Genomic DNA, 12,500 nt, shown 5'->3' on the forward strand with positions numbered 1-12,500 from the left:
AAACGGGCCAAAATGGTGCACGAACAAAGGGGCACGTGCTATATCTGGCAGAAGAAGAACTCTGCGAGGTGTTGTGTGTATGGACGAAAAGTAGGCATTACGGAGTTGAGCAAACGCGCCGAAGACCGGGAATCGATATCTCCAACCGGCTGGTCGGTAGAGCGATTCCCAACACCCCATAGACACCGCAATGGGTGAAAATCGGCTAATTCCCAATATGTACCTTCAGAGGGGCATATCTCGAAAACTACTCGTCAGATCGGGGCCAAATTCACAGAGAAGACACATGTCGAGGAGTTGTTTCGTATGAGCGATAGTGGTTTTTGGGTGAAAATGTACCCCTAAACCTTGTACAGAGAGGACCCCTTCCGTAGAGCAAAATCCTGAAGGTCGGGGTCGCGCAAGGGTCGACATGGGTCGAGGTGGACTATCATGCGAAACCACTTTTTTCGGTCCCTACGGTGCCCCTAGATGATGAAAAGTACAATCCGAGGTTGATTACGAACACTTTTGTGCACCCCCTTCCGTAGAGCAAAATCCTGAAGGTCGGGGTTGCGCACAAGTAGACCCCCTTCCGTAGAGCAAAATCCTGAAGGTCGGGGTCGCGCAAGGGTCGACATGGGTCGAGGTGGACTATCATGCGAAACCACTTTTTTCGGTCCCTACGGTGCCCCTAGATGATGAAAAGTACAATCCGAGGTTGATTACGAACACTTTTGTGCACCCCCTTCCGTAGAGCAAAATCCTGAAGGTCGGGGTCGCACAAGTGTGCACCCCCTTCCGTAGAGCAAAATCCTGAAGGTCGGGGTCGCGCAAGGGTCGACATGGGTCGAGGTGGACTATCATGCGAAACCACTTTTTTCGGTCCCTACGGTGCCCCTAGATGATGAAAAGTACAATCCGAGGTTGATTACGAACACTTTTGTGCACCCCCTTCCGTAGAGCAAAATCCTGAAGGTCGGGGTCGCGCAAGGGTAGACCCCTTCCGTAGAGCAAAATCCTGAAGGTCGGGGTCGCGCAAGGGTCGACATGGGTCGAGGTGGACTATCATGCGAAACCACTTTTTTTGGTCCCTACGGTGCCCCTAGATGATGAAAAGTACAATCCGAGGTTGATTACGAACACTTTTGTGCACCCCCTTCCGTAGAGCAAAATCCTGAAGGTCGGGGTCGCACAAGTGTGCACCCCCTTCCGTAGAGCAAAATCCTGAAGGTCGGGGTCGCGCAAGGGTCGACATGGGTCGAGGTGGACTATCATGCGAAACCACTTTTTTCGGTCCCTACGGTGCCCCTAGATGATGAAAAGTACAATCCGAGGTTGATTACGAACACTTTTGTGCACCCCCTTCCGTAGAGCAAAATCCTGAAGGTCGGGGTCGCGCAAGGGTCGACATGGGTCGAGGTGGACTATCATGCGAAACCACTTTTTTCGGTCCCTACGGTGCCCCTAGATGATGAAAAGTACAATCCGAGGTTGATTACGAACACTTTTGTGCACCCCCTTCCGTAGAGCAAAATCCTGAAGGTCGGGGTCGCGCAAGGGTCGACATGGGTCGAGGTGGACTATCATGCGAAACCACTTTTTTCGGTCCCTACGGTGCCCCTAGATGATGAAAAGTACAATCCGAGGTTGATTACGAACACTTTTGTGCACCCCCTTCCGTAGAGCAAAATCCTGAAGGTCGGGGTTGCGAACAAGTCGACCCCCTTCCGTAGAGCAAAATCCTGAAGGTCGGGGTCGCGCAAGGGTCGACATGGGTCGAGGTGGACTATCATGCGAAACCACTTTTTTCGGTCCCTACGGTGCCCCTAGATGATGAAAAGTACAATCCGAGGTTGATTACGAACACTTTTGTGCACCCCCTTCCGTAGAGCAAAATCCTGAAGGTCGGGGTTGCGAACAAGTCGACCCCCTTCCGTAGAGCAAAATCCTGAAGGTCGGGGTCGCGCAAGGGTCGACATGGGTCGAGGTGGACTATCATGCGAAACCACTTTTTTCGGTCCCTACGGTGCCCCTAGATGATGAAAAGTACAATCCGAGGTTGATTACGAACACTTTTGTGCACCCCCTTCCGTAGAGCAAAATCCTGAAGGTCGGGGTTGCGAACAAGTCGACCCCCTTCCGTAGAGCAAAATCCTGAAGGTCGGGGTCGCGCAAGGGTCGACATGGGTCGAGGTGGACTATCATGCGAAACCACTTTTTTCGGTCCCTACGGTGCCCCTAGATGATGAAAAGTACAATCCGAGGTTGATTACGAACACTTTTGTGCACCCCCTTCCGTAGAGCAAAATCCTGAAGGTCGGGGTTGCGCACAAGAAGACCCCCTTCCGTAGAGCAAAATCCTGAAGGTCGGGGTTGCGCACAAGTCGACCCCCTTCCGTAGAGCAAAATCCTGAAGGTCGGGGTCGCGCAAGGGTCGACATGGGTCGAGGTGGACTATCATGCGAAACCACTTTTTTTGGTCCCTACGGTGCCCCTAGATGATGAAAAGTACAATCCGAGGTTGATTACGAACACTTTTGTGCACCCCCTTCCGTAGAGCAAAATCCTGAAGGTCGGGGTCGCACAAGTGTGCACCCCCTTCCGTAGAGCAAAATCCTGAAGGTCGGGGTCGCGCAAGGGTCGACATGGGTCGAGGTGGACTATCATGCGAAACCACTTTTTTCGGTCCCTACGGTGCCCCTAGATGATGAAAAGTACAATCCGAGGTTGATTACGAACACTTTTGTGCACCCCCTTCCGTAGAGCAAAATCCTGAAGGTCGGGGTCGCACAAGTGTGCACCCCCTTCCGTAGAGCAAAATCCTGAAGGTCGGGGTCGCGCAAGGGTCGACATGGGTCGAGGTGGACTATCATGCGAAACCACTTTTTTCGGTCCCTACGGTGCCCCTAGATGATGAAAAGTACAATCCGAGGTTGATTACGAACACTTTTGTGCACCCCCTTCCGTAGAGCAAAATCCTGAAGGTCGGGGTCGCGCAAGGGTAGACCCCTTCCGTAGAGCAAAATCCTGAAGGTCGGGGTCGCGCAAGGGTCGACATGGGTCGAGGTGGACTATCATGCGAAACCACTTTTTTTGGTCCCTACGGTGCCCCTAGATGATGAAAAGTACAATCCGAGGTTGATTACGAACACTTTTGTGCACCCCCTTCCGTAGAGCAAAATCCTGAAGGTCGGGGTCGCACAAGTGTGCACCCCCTTCCGTAGAGCAAAATCCTGAAGGTCGGGGTCGCGCAAGGGTCGACATGGGTCGAGGTGGACTATCATGCGAAACCACTTTTTTCGGTCCCTACGGTGCCCCTAGATGATGAAAAGTACAATCCGAGGTTGATTACGAACACTTTTGTGCACCCCCTTCCGTAGAGCAAAATCCTGAAGGTCGGGGTCGCACAAGTGTGCACCCCCTTCCGTAGAGCAAAATCCTGAAGGTCGGGGTCGCGCAAGGGTCGACATGGGTCGAGGTGGACTATCATGCGAAACCACTTTTTTCGGTCCCTACGGTGCCCCTAGATGATGAAAAGTACAATCCGAGGTTGATTACGAACACTTTTGTGCACCCCCTTCCGTAGAGCAAAATCCTGAAGGTCGGGGTTGCGCACAAGTAGACCCCCTTCCGTAGAGCAAAATCCTGAAGGTCGGGGTCGCGCAAGGGTCGACATGGGTCGAGGTGGACTATCATGCGAAACCACTTTTTTCGGTCCCTACGGTGCCCCTAGATGATGAAAAGTACAATCCGAGGTTGATTACGAACACTTTTGTGCACCCCCTTCCGTAGAGCAAAATCCTGAAGGTCGGGGTTGCGCACAAGTCGACCCCCTTCCGTAGAGCAAAATCCTGAAGGTCGGGGTCGCGCAAGGGTCGACATGGGTCGAGGTGGACTATCATGCGAAACCACTTTTTTCGGTCCCTACGGTGCCCCTAGATGATGAAAAGTACAATCCGAGGTTGATTACGAACACTTTTGTGCACCCCCTTCCGTAGAGCAAAATCCTGAAGGTCGGGGTTGCGCACAAGTCGACCCCCTTCCGTAGAGCAAAATCCTGAAGGTCGGGGTCGCGCAAGGGTCGACATGGGTCGAGGTGGACTATCATGCGAAACCACTTTTTTCGGTCCCTACGGTGCCCCTAGATGATGAAAAGTACAATCCGAGGTTGATTACGAACACTTTTGTGCACCCCCTTCCGTAGAGCAAAATCCTGAAGGTCGGGGTCGCGCAAGGGTCGACATGGGTCGAGGTGGACTATCATGCGAAACCACTTTTTTCGGTCCCTACGGTGCCCCTAGATGATGAAAAGTACAATCCGAGGTTGATTACGAACACTTTTGTGCACCCCCTTCCGTAGAGCAAAATCCTGAAGGTCGGGGTCGCGCAAGGGTCGACATGGGTCGAGGTGGACTATCATGCGAAACCACTTTTTTCGGTCCCTACGGTGCCCCTAGATGATGAAAAGTACAATCCGAGGTTGATTACGAACACTTTTGTGCACCCCCTTCCGTAGAGCAAAATCCTGAAGGTCGGGGTCGCGCAAGGGTCGACATGGGTCGAGGTGGACTATCATGCGAAACCACTTTTTTCGGTCCCTACGGTGCCCCTAGATGATGAAAAGTACAATCCGAGGTTGATTACGAACACTTTTGTGCACCCCCTTCCGTAGAGCAAAATCCTGAAGGTCGGGGTTGCGCACAAGTAGACCCCCTTCCGTAGAGCAAAATCCTGAAGGTCGGGGTCGCGCAAGGGTCGACATGGGTCGAGGTGGACTATCATGCGAAACCACTTTTTTCGGTCCCTACGGTGCCCCTAGATGATGAAAAGTACAATCCGAGGTTGATTACGAACACTTTTGTGCACCCCCTTCCGTAGAGCAAAATCCTGAAGGTCGGGGTTGCGCACAAGTAGACCCCCTTCCGTAGAGCAAAATCCTGAAGGTCGGGGTCGCGCAAGGGTCGACATGGGTCGAGGTGGACTATCATGCGAAACCACTTTTTTCGGTCCCTACGGTGCCCCTAGATGATGAAAAGTACAATCCGAGGTTGATTACGAACACTTTTGTGCACCCCCTTCCGTAGAGCAAAATCCTGAAGGTCGGGGTTGCGCACAAGTAGACCCCCTTCCGTAGAGCAAAATCCTGAAGGTCGGGGTCGCGCAAGGGTCGACATGGGTCGAGGTGGACTATCATGCGAAACCACTTTTTTCGGTCCCTACGGTGCCCCTAGATGATGAAAAGTACAATCCGAGGTTGATTACGAACACTTTTGTGCACCCCCTTCCGTAGAGCAAAATCCTGAAGGTCGGGGTCGCGCAAGGGTCGACATGGGTCGAGGTGGACTATCATGCGAAACCACTTTTTTCGGTCCCTACGGTGCCCCTAGATGATGAAAAGTACAATCCGAGGTTGATTACGAACACTTTTGTGCACCCCCTTCCGTAGAGCAAAATCCTGAAGGTCGGGGTCGCACAAGGGTCGACATGGGTCGAGGTGGACTATCATGCGAAACCACTTTTTTCGGTCCCTACGGTGCCCCTAGATGATGAAAAGTACAATCCGAGGTTGATTACGAACACTTTTGTGCACCCCCTTCCGTAGAGCAAAATCCTGAAGGTCGGGGTTGCGCACAAGTCGACCCCCTTCCGTAGAGCAAAATCCTGAAGGTCGGGGTCGCGCAAGGGTCGACATGGGTCGAGGTGGACTATCATGCGAAACCACTTTTTTCGGTCCCTACGGTGCCCCTAGATGATGAAAAGTAAAATCCGAGGTTGATTACGAACACTTTTGTGCACCCCCTTCCGTAGAGCAAAATCCTGAAGGTCGGGGTCGCGCAAGGGTCGACATGGGTCGAGGTGGACTATCATGCGAAACCACTTTTTTCGGTCCCTACGGTGCCCCTAGATGATCAAAAGTACAATCCGAGGTTGATTACGAACACTTTTGTGCACCCCCTTCCGTAGAGCAAAATCCTGAAGGTCGGGGTTGCGCACAAGTAGACCCCCTTCCGTAGAGCAAAATCCTGAAGGTCGGGGTCGCGCAAGGGTCGACATGGGTCGAGGTGGACTATCATGCGAAACCACTTTTTTCGGTCCCTACGGTGCCCCTAGATGATGAAAAGTACAATCCGAGGTTGATTACGAACACTTTTGTGCACCCCCTTCCGTAGAGCAAAATCCTGAAGGTCGGGGTTGCGCACAAGTAGACCCCCTTCCGTAGAGCAAAATCCTGAAGGTCGGGGTCGCGCAAGGGTAGACCCCTTCCGTAGAGCAAAATCCTGAAGGTCGGGGTCGCGCAAGGGTCGACATGGGTCGAGGTGGACTATCATGCGAAACCACTTTTTTCGGTCCCTACGGTGCCCCTAGATGATGAAAAGTACAATCCGAGGTTGATTACGAACACTTTTGTGCACCCCCTTCCGTAGAGCAAAATCCTGAAGGTCGGGGTTGCGCACAAGTCGACCCCCTTCCGTAGAGCAAAATCCTGAAGGTCGGGGTCGCGCAAGGGTCGACATGGGTCGAGGTGGACTATCATGCGAAACCACTTTTTTCGGTCCCTACGGTGCCCCTAGATGATGAAAAGTACAATCCGAGGTTGATTACGAACACTTTTGTGCACCCCCTTCCGTAGAGCAAAATCCTGAAGGTCGGGGTTGCGCACAAGTAGACCCCCTTCCGTAGAGCAAAATCCTGAAGGTCGGGGTCGCGCAAGGGTCGACATGGGTCGAGGTGGACTATCATGCGAAACCACTTTTTTCGGTCCCTACGGTGCCCCTAGATGATGAAAAGTACAATCCGAGGTTGATTACGAACACTTTTGTGCACCCCCTTCCGTAGAGCAAAATCCTGAAGGTCGGGGTTGCGCACAAGTAGACCCCCTTCCGTAGAGCAAAATCCTGAAGGTCGGGGTCGCGCAAGGGTCGACATGGGTCGAGGTGGACTATCATGCGAAACCACTTTTTTCGGTCCCTACGGTGCCCCTAGATGATGAAAAGTACAATCCGAGGTTGATTACGAACACTTTTGTGCACCCCCTTCCGTAGAGCAAAATCCTGAAGGTCGGGGTAGCGCAAGGGTCGACATGGGTCGAGGTGGACTATCATGCGAAACCACTTTTTTCGGTCCCTACGGTGCCCCTAGATGATGAAAAGTACAATCCGAGGTTGATTACGAACACTTTTGTGCACCCCCTTCCGTAGAGCAAAATCCTGAAGGTTGGGGTTGCGCACAAGTAGACCCCCTTCCGTAGAGCAAAATCCTGAAGGTCGGGGTCGCGCAAGGGTCGACATGGGTCGAGGTGGACTATCATGCGAAACCACTTTTTTCGGTCCCTACGGTGCCCCTAGATGATGAAAAGTACAATCCGAGGTTGATTACGAACACTTTTGTGCACCCCCTTCCGTAGAGCAAAATCCTGAAGGTCGGGGTCGCGCAAGGGTCGACATGGGTCGAGGTGGACTATCATGCGAAACCACTTTTTTCGGTCCCTACGGTGCCCCTAGATGATGAAAAGTACAATCCGAGGTTGATTACGAACACTTTTGTGCACCCCCTTCCGTAGAGCAAAATCCTGAAGGTCGGGGTCGCACAAGTGTGCACCCCCTTCCGTAGAGCAAAATCCTGAAGGTCGGGGTCGCGCAAGGGTCGACATGGGTCGAGGTGGACTATCATGCGAAACCACTTTTTTCGGTCCCTACGGTGCCCCTAGATGATGAAAAGTACAATCCGAGGTTGATTACGAACACTTTTGTGCACCCCCTTCCGTAGAGCAAAATCCTGAAGGTCGGGGTCGCGCAAGGGTCGACATGGGTCGAGGTGGACTATCATGCGAAACCACTTTTTTCGGTCCCTACGGTGCCCCTAGATGATGAAAAGTACAATCCGAGGTTGATTACGAACACTTTTGTGCACCCCCTTCCGTAGAGCAAAATCCTGAAGGTCCGGGTCGCACAAGTGTGCACCCCCTTCCGTAGAGCAAAATCCTGAAGGTCGGGGTCGCGCAAGGGTCGACATGGGTCGAGGTGGACTATCATGCGAAACCACTTTTTTCGGTCCCTACGGTGCCCCTAGATGATGAAAAGTACAATCCGAGGTTGATTACGAACACTTTTGTGCACCCCCTTCCGTAGAGCAAAATCCTGAAGGTCGGGGTCGCACAAGTGTGCACCCCCTTCCGTAGAGCAAAATCCTGAAGGTCGGGGTCGCGCAAGGGTCGACATGGGTCGAGGTGGACTATCATGCGAAACCACTTTTTTCGGTCCCTACGGTGCCCCTAGATGATGAAAAGTACAATCCGAGGTTGATTACGAACACTTTTGTGCACCCCCAAAAATGGCCAAAATCCTGAAGGTCGGGTTCTCGGGGCGGTCGAGGCCCTCTGACGTGCACGAAAAACCGGTACCCACGCCGAGCTTCAGAATTTGGTCTCCAGAGACTAAGTCCCAACCGAAACTGGCAACCCACAAAAGTGTACCAAGGAGTGGTCGGATCGAGTTACAGTGTTCGAGAGTATTGACGAGGATGGTTATACGCAACTTTTTGCTAAAGGTGTCCAAGACCGTCAGACCCTTACTTACGGAGATATAAGACACGTGCGTGGTTGCTCGTGCCGAGCTTCAGAAATGTTGCTCCAGAGACTAAGTCCCAGAAAACCTTCCGACCCCAAAAACTCCCAGAAGGAGTCGTCGGATCGTTTCGCGATGTTCTAGTGAAATGTTCAGCTCGACGAAATGCAACTTTTACCTCAAGGGGTCCAAGACCGTCAGACGCTTAGGTACGGAGATACGGGCATGGGTCGGTTTTCCCCATACAAAATACCCCATGGAAAACTGCAAAACCCCAAAACAGGTCGAAGGAGTGGTCGGATCGTTTCGTGGTGTTCTAGTGAAATGTTCCATTCGATAGGGCGCAACTTTTTGCTAAAGGTGTCCAAGACCGTCAGACCCTTACTTACGGAGATATAAGACACGTGCGTGGTTGCCCGTGCCGAGCTTCAGAAATGTTGCTCCAGAGACTAAGTCCCAGAAAACCTTCGGACCCCAAAAACTCCCAGAAGGAGTCGTCGGATCGTTTCGCGATGTTCTAGTGAAATGTTCAGCTCGACGAAATGCAACTTTTACCTAAAGGGGTCCAAGACCGTCAGACGCTTAGGTACGGAGATACGGGCATGGGTCGGTTTTCCCCATACAAAATACCCCATGGAAAACTGCAAAACCCCAAAACAGGTCGAAGGAGTGGTCGGATCGTTTCGTGATGTTCTAGTGAAATGTTCCATTCGATAGGGCGCAACTTTTTGCTAAAGGTGTCCAAGACCGTCAGACCCTTACTTACGGAGATATAAGACACGTGCGTGGTTGCCCGTGCCGAGCTTCAGAAATGTTGCTCCAGAGACTAAGTCCCAGAAAACCTTCGGACCCCAAAAACTCCCAGAAGGAGTCGTCGGATCGTTTCGCGATGTTCTAGTGAAATGTTCAGCTCGACGAAATGCAACTTTTACCTAAAGGGGTCCAAGACCGTCAGACGCTTAGGTACGGAGATACGGGCATGGGTCGGTTTTCCCCATACAAAATACCCCATGGAAAACTGCAAAACCCCAAAACAGGTCGAAGGAGTGGTCGGATCGTTTCGTGGTGTTCTAGTGAAATGTTCCATTCGATAGGGCGCAACTTTTTGCTAAAGGTGTCCAAGACCGTCAGACCCTTACTTACGGAGATATAAGACACGTGCGTGGTTGCTCGTGCCGAGCTTCAGAAATGTTGCTCCAGAGACTAAGTCCCAGAAAACCTTCCGACCCCAAAAACTCCCAGAAGTAGGCCTCGGATCGTTTCGCGATGTTCTAGTGAAATGTTCAGCTCGACGGAATGCAACTTTTACCTAAAGGGGTCCAAGACCGTCAGACGCTTAGGTACGGAGATACGGGCATGGGTCGGTTTTCCCCATACAAAATACCCCATGGAAAACTGCAAAACCCCAAAACAGGTCGAAGGAGTGGTCGGATCGTTTCGTGGTGTTCTAGTGAAATGTTCCATTCGATAGGGCGCAACTTTTTGCTAAAGGTGTCCAAGACCGTCAGACCCTTACTTACGGAGATATAAGACACGTGCGTGGTTGCTCGTGCCGAGCTTCAGAAATGTTGCTCCAGAGACTAAGTCCCAGAAAACCTTCGGACCCCAAAAACTCCCAGAAGGAGTCGTCGGATCGTTTCGCGATGTTCTAGTGAAATGTTCAGCTCGACGGTATGCAACTTTTACCTAAAGGGGTCCAAGACCGTCAGACGCTTAGGTACGGAGATACGGGCATGGGTCGGTTTTCCCCATACAAAATACCCCATGGAAAACTGCAAAACCCCAAAACAGGTCGAAGGAGTGGTCGGATCGTTTCGTGGTGTTCTAGTGAAATGTTCCATTCGATAGGGCGCAACTTTTTGCTAAAGGTGTCCAAGACCGTCAGACCCTTACTTACGGAGATATAAGACACGTGCGTGGTTGCTCGTGCCGAGCTTCAGAAATGTTGCTCCAGAGACTAAGTCCCAGAAAACCTTCCGACCCCAAAAACTCCCAGAAGGAGTCGTCGGATCGTTTCGCGATGTTCTAGTGAAATGTTCAGCTCGACGAAATGCAACTTTTACCTAAAGGGGTCCAAGACCGTCAGACGCTTAGGTACGGAGATACGGGCATGGGTCGGTTTTCCCCATACAAAATACCCCATGGAAAACTGCAAAACCCCAAAACAGGTCGAAGGAGTGGTCGGATCGTTTCGTGGTGTTGTAGTGAAATGTTCCATTCGATAGGGCGCAACTTTTTGCTAAAGGTGTCCAAGACCGTCAGACACTTACTTACGGAGATATAAGACACGTGCGTGGTTGCCCGTGCCGAGCTTCAGAAATGTTGCTCCAGAGACTAAGTCCCAGAAAACCTTCGGACCCCAAAAACTCCCAGAAGGAGTCGTCGGATCGTTTCGCGATGTTCTAGTGAAATGTTCAGCTCGACGAAATGCAACTTTTACCTAAAGGGGTCCAAGACCGTCAGACGCTTAGGTACGGAGATACGGGCATGGGTCGGTTTTCCCCATACAAAATACCCCATGGAAAACTGCAAAACCCCAAAACAGGTCGAAGGAGTGGTCGGATCGTTTCGTGGTGTTGTAGTGAAATGTTCCATTCGATAGGGCGCAACTTTTTGCTAAAGGTGTCCAAGACCGTCAGACCCTTACTTACGGAGATATAAGACACGTGCGTGGTTGCTCGTGCCGAGCTTCAGAAATGTTGCTCCAGAGACTAAGTCCCAGAAAACCTTCCGACCCCAAAAACTCCCAGAAGGAGTCGTCGGATCGTTTCGCGATGTTCTAGTGAAATGTTCAGCTCGACGGAATGCAACTTTTACCTAAAGGGGTCCAAGACCGTCAGACGCTTAGGTACGGAGATACGGGCATGGGTCGGTTGTCCCCATACAAAATACCCCATGGAAAACTGCAAAACCCAAAAACAGGTCGAAGGAGTGGTCGGATCGTTTCGTGGTGTTCTAGTGAAATGTTCCATTCGATAGGGCGCAACTTTTTGCTAAAGGTGTCCAAGACCGTCAGACACTTACTTACGGAGATATAAGACACGTGCGTGGTTGCCCGTGCCGAGCTTCAGAAATGTTGCTCCAGAGACTAAGTCCCAGAAAACCTTCGGACCCCAAAAACTCCCAGAAGGAGTCGTCGGATCGTTTCGCGATGTTCTAGTGAAATGTTCAGCTCGACGAAATGCAACTTTTACCTAAAGGGGTCCAAGACCGTCAGACGCTTAGGTACGGAGATACGGGCATGGGTCGGTTTTCCCCATACAAAATACCCCATGGAAAACTGCAAAACCCCAAAACAGGTCGAAGGAGTGGTCGGATCGTTTCGTGGTGTTGTAGTGAAATGTTCCATTCGATAGGGCGCAACTTTTTGCTAAAGGTGTCCAAGACCGTCAGACCCTTACTTACGGAGATATAAGACACGTGCGTGGTTGCTCGTGCCGAGCTTCAGAAATGTTGCTCCAGAGACTAAGTCCCAGAAAACCTTCCGACCCCAAAAACTCCCAGAAGGAGTCGTCGGATCGTTTCGCGATGTTCTAGTGAAATGTTCAGCTCGACGGAATGCAACTTTTACCTAAAGGGGTCCAAGACCGTCAGACGCTTAGGTACGGAGATACGGGCATGGGTCGGTTGTCCCCATACAAAATACCCCATGGAAAACTGCAAAACCCAAAAACAGGTCGAAGGAGTGGTCGGATCGTTTCGTGGTATTCAAGTGAAATGTTCCATTCGATAAGACGCAACTTTTTGCTAAAGGTGTCCAAGACCGTCAGACCCTTACTTACGGAGATATAAGACACGTGCGTGGTTGCTCGTGCCGAGCTTCAGAAATGTTGCTCCAGAGACTAAGTCCCAGAAAACCTTCGGACCCCAAAAACTCCCAGAAGGAGTCGTCGGATCGTTTCGCGATGTTCTAGTGAAATGTTCAGCTCGACGAAATGCAACTTTTACCTAAAG

The sequence above is a fragment of the Anopheles nili genome (genome assembly GCF_943737925.1).
Source record: "Anopheles nili chromosome X unlocalized genomic scaffold, idAnoNiliSN_F5_01 X_unloc_3, whole genome shotgun sequence".
Lineage (NCBI taxonomy): Eukaryota > Metazoa > Arthropoda > Insecta > Diptera > Culicidae > Anopheles > Anopheles nili.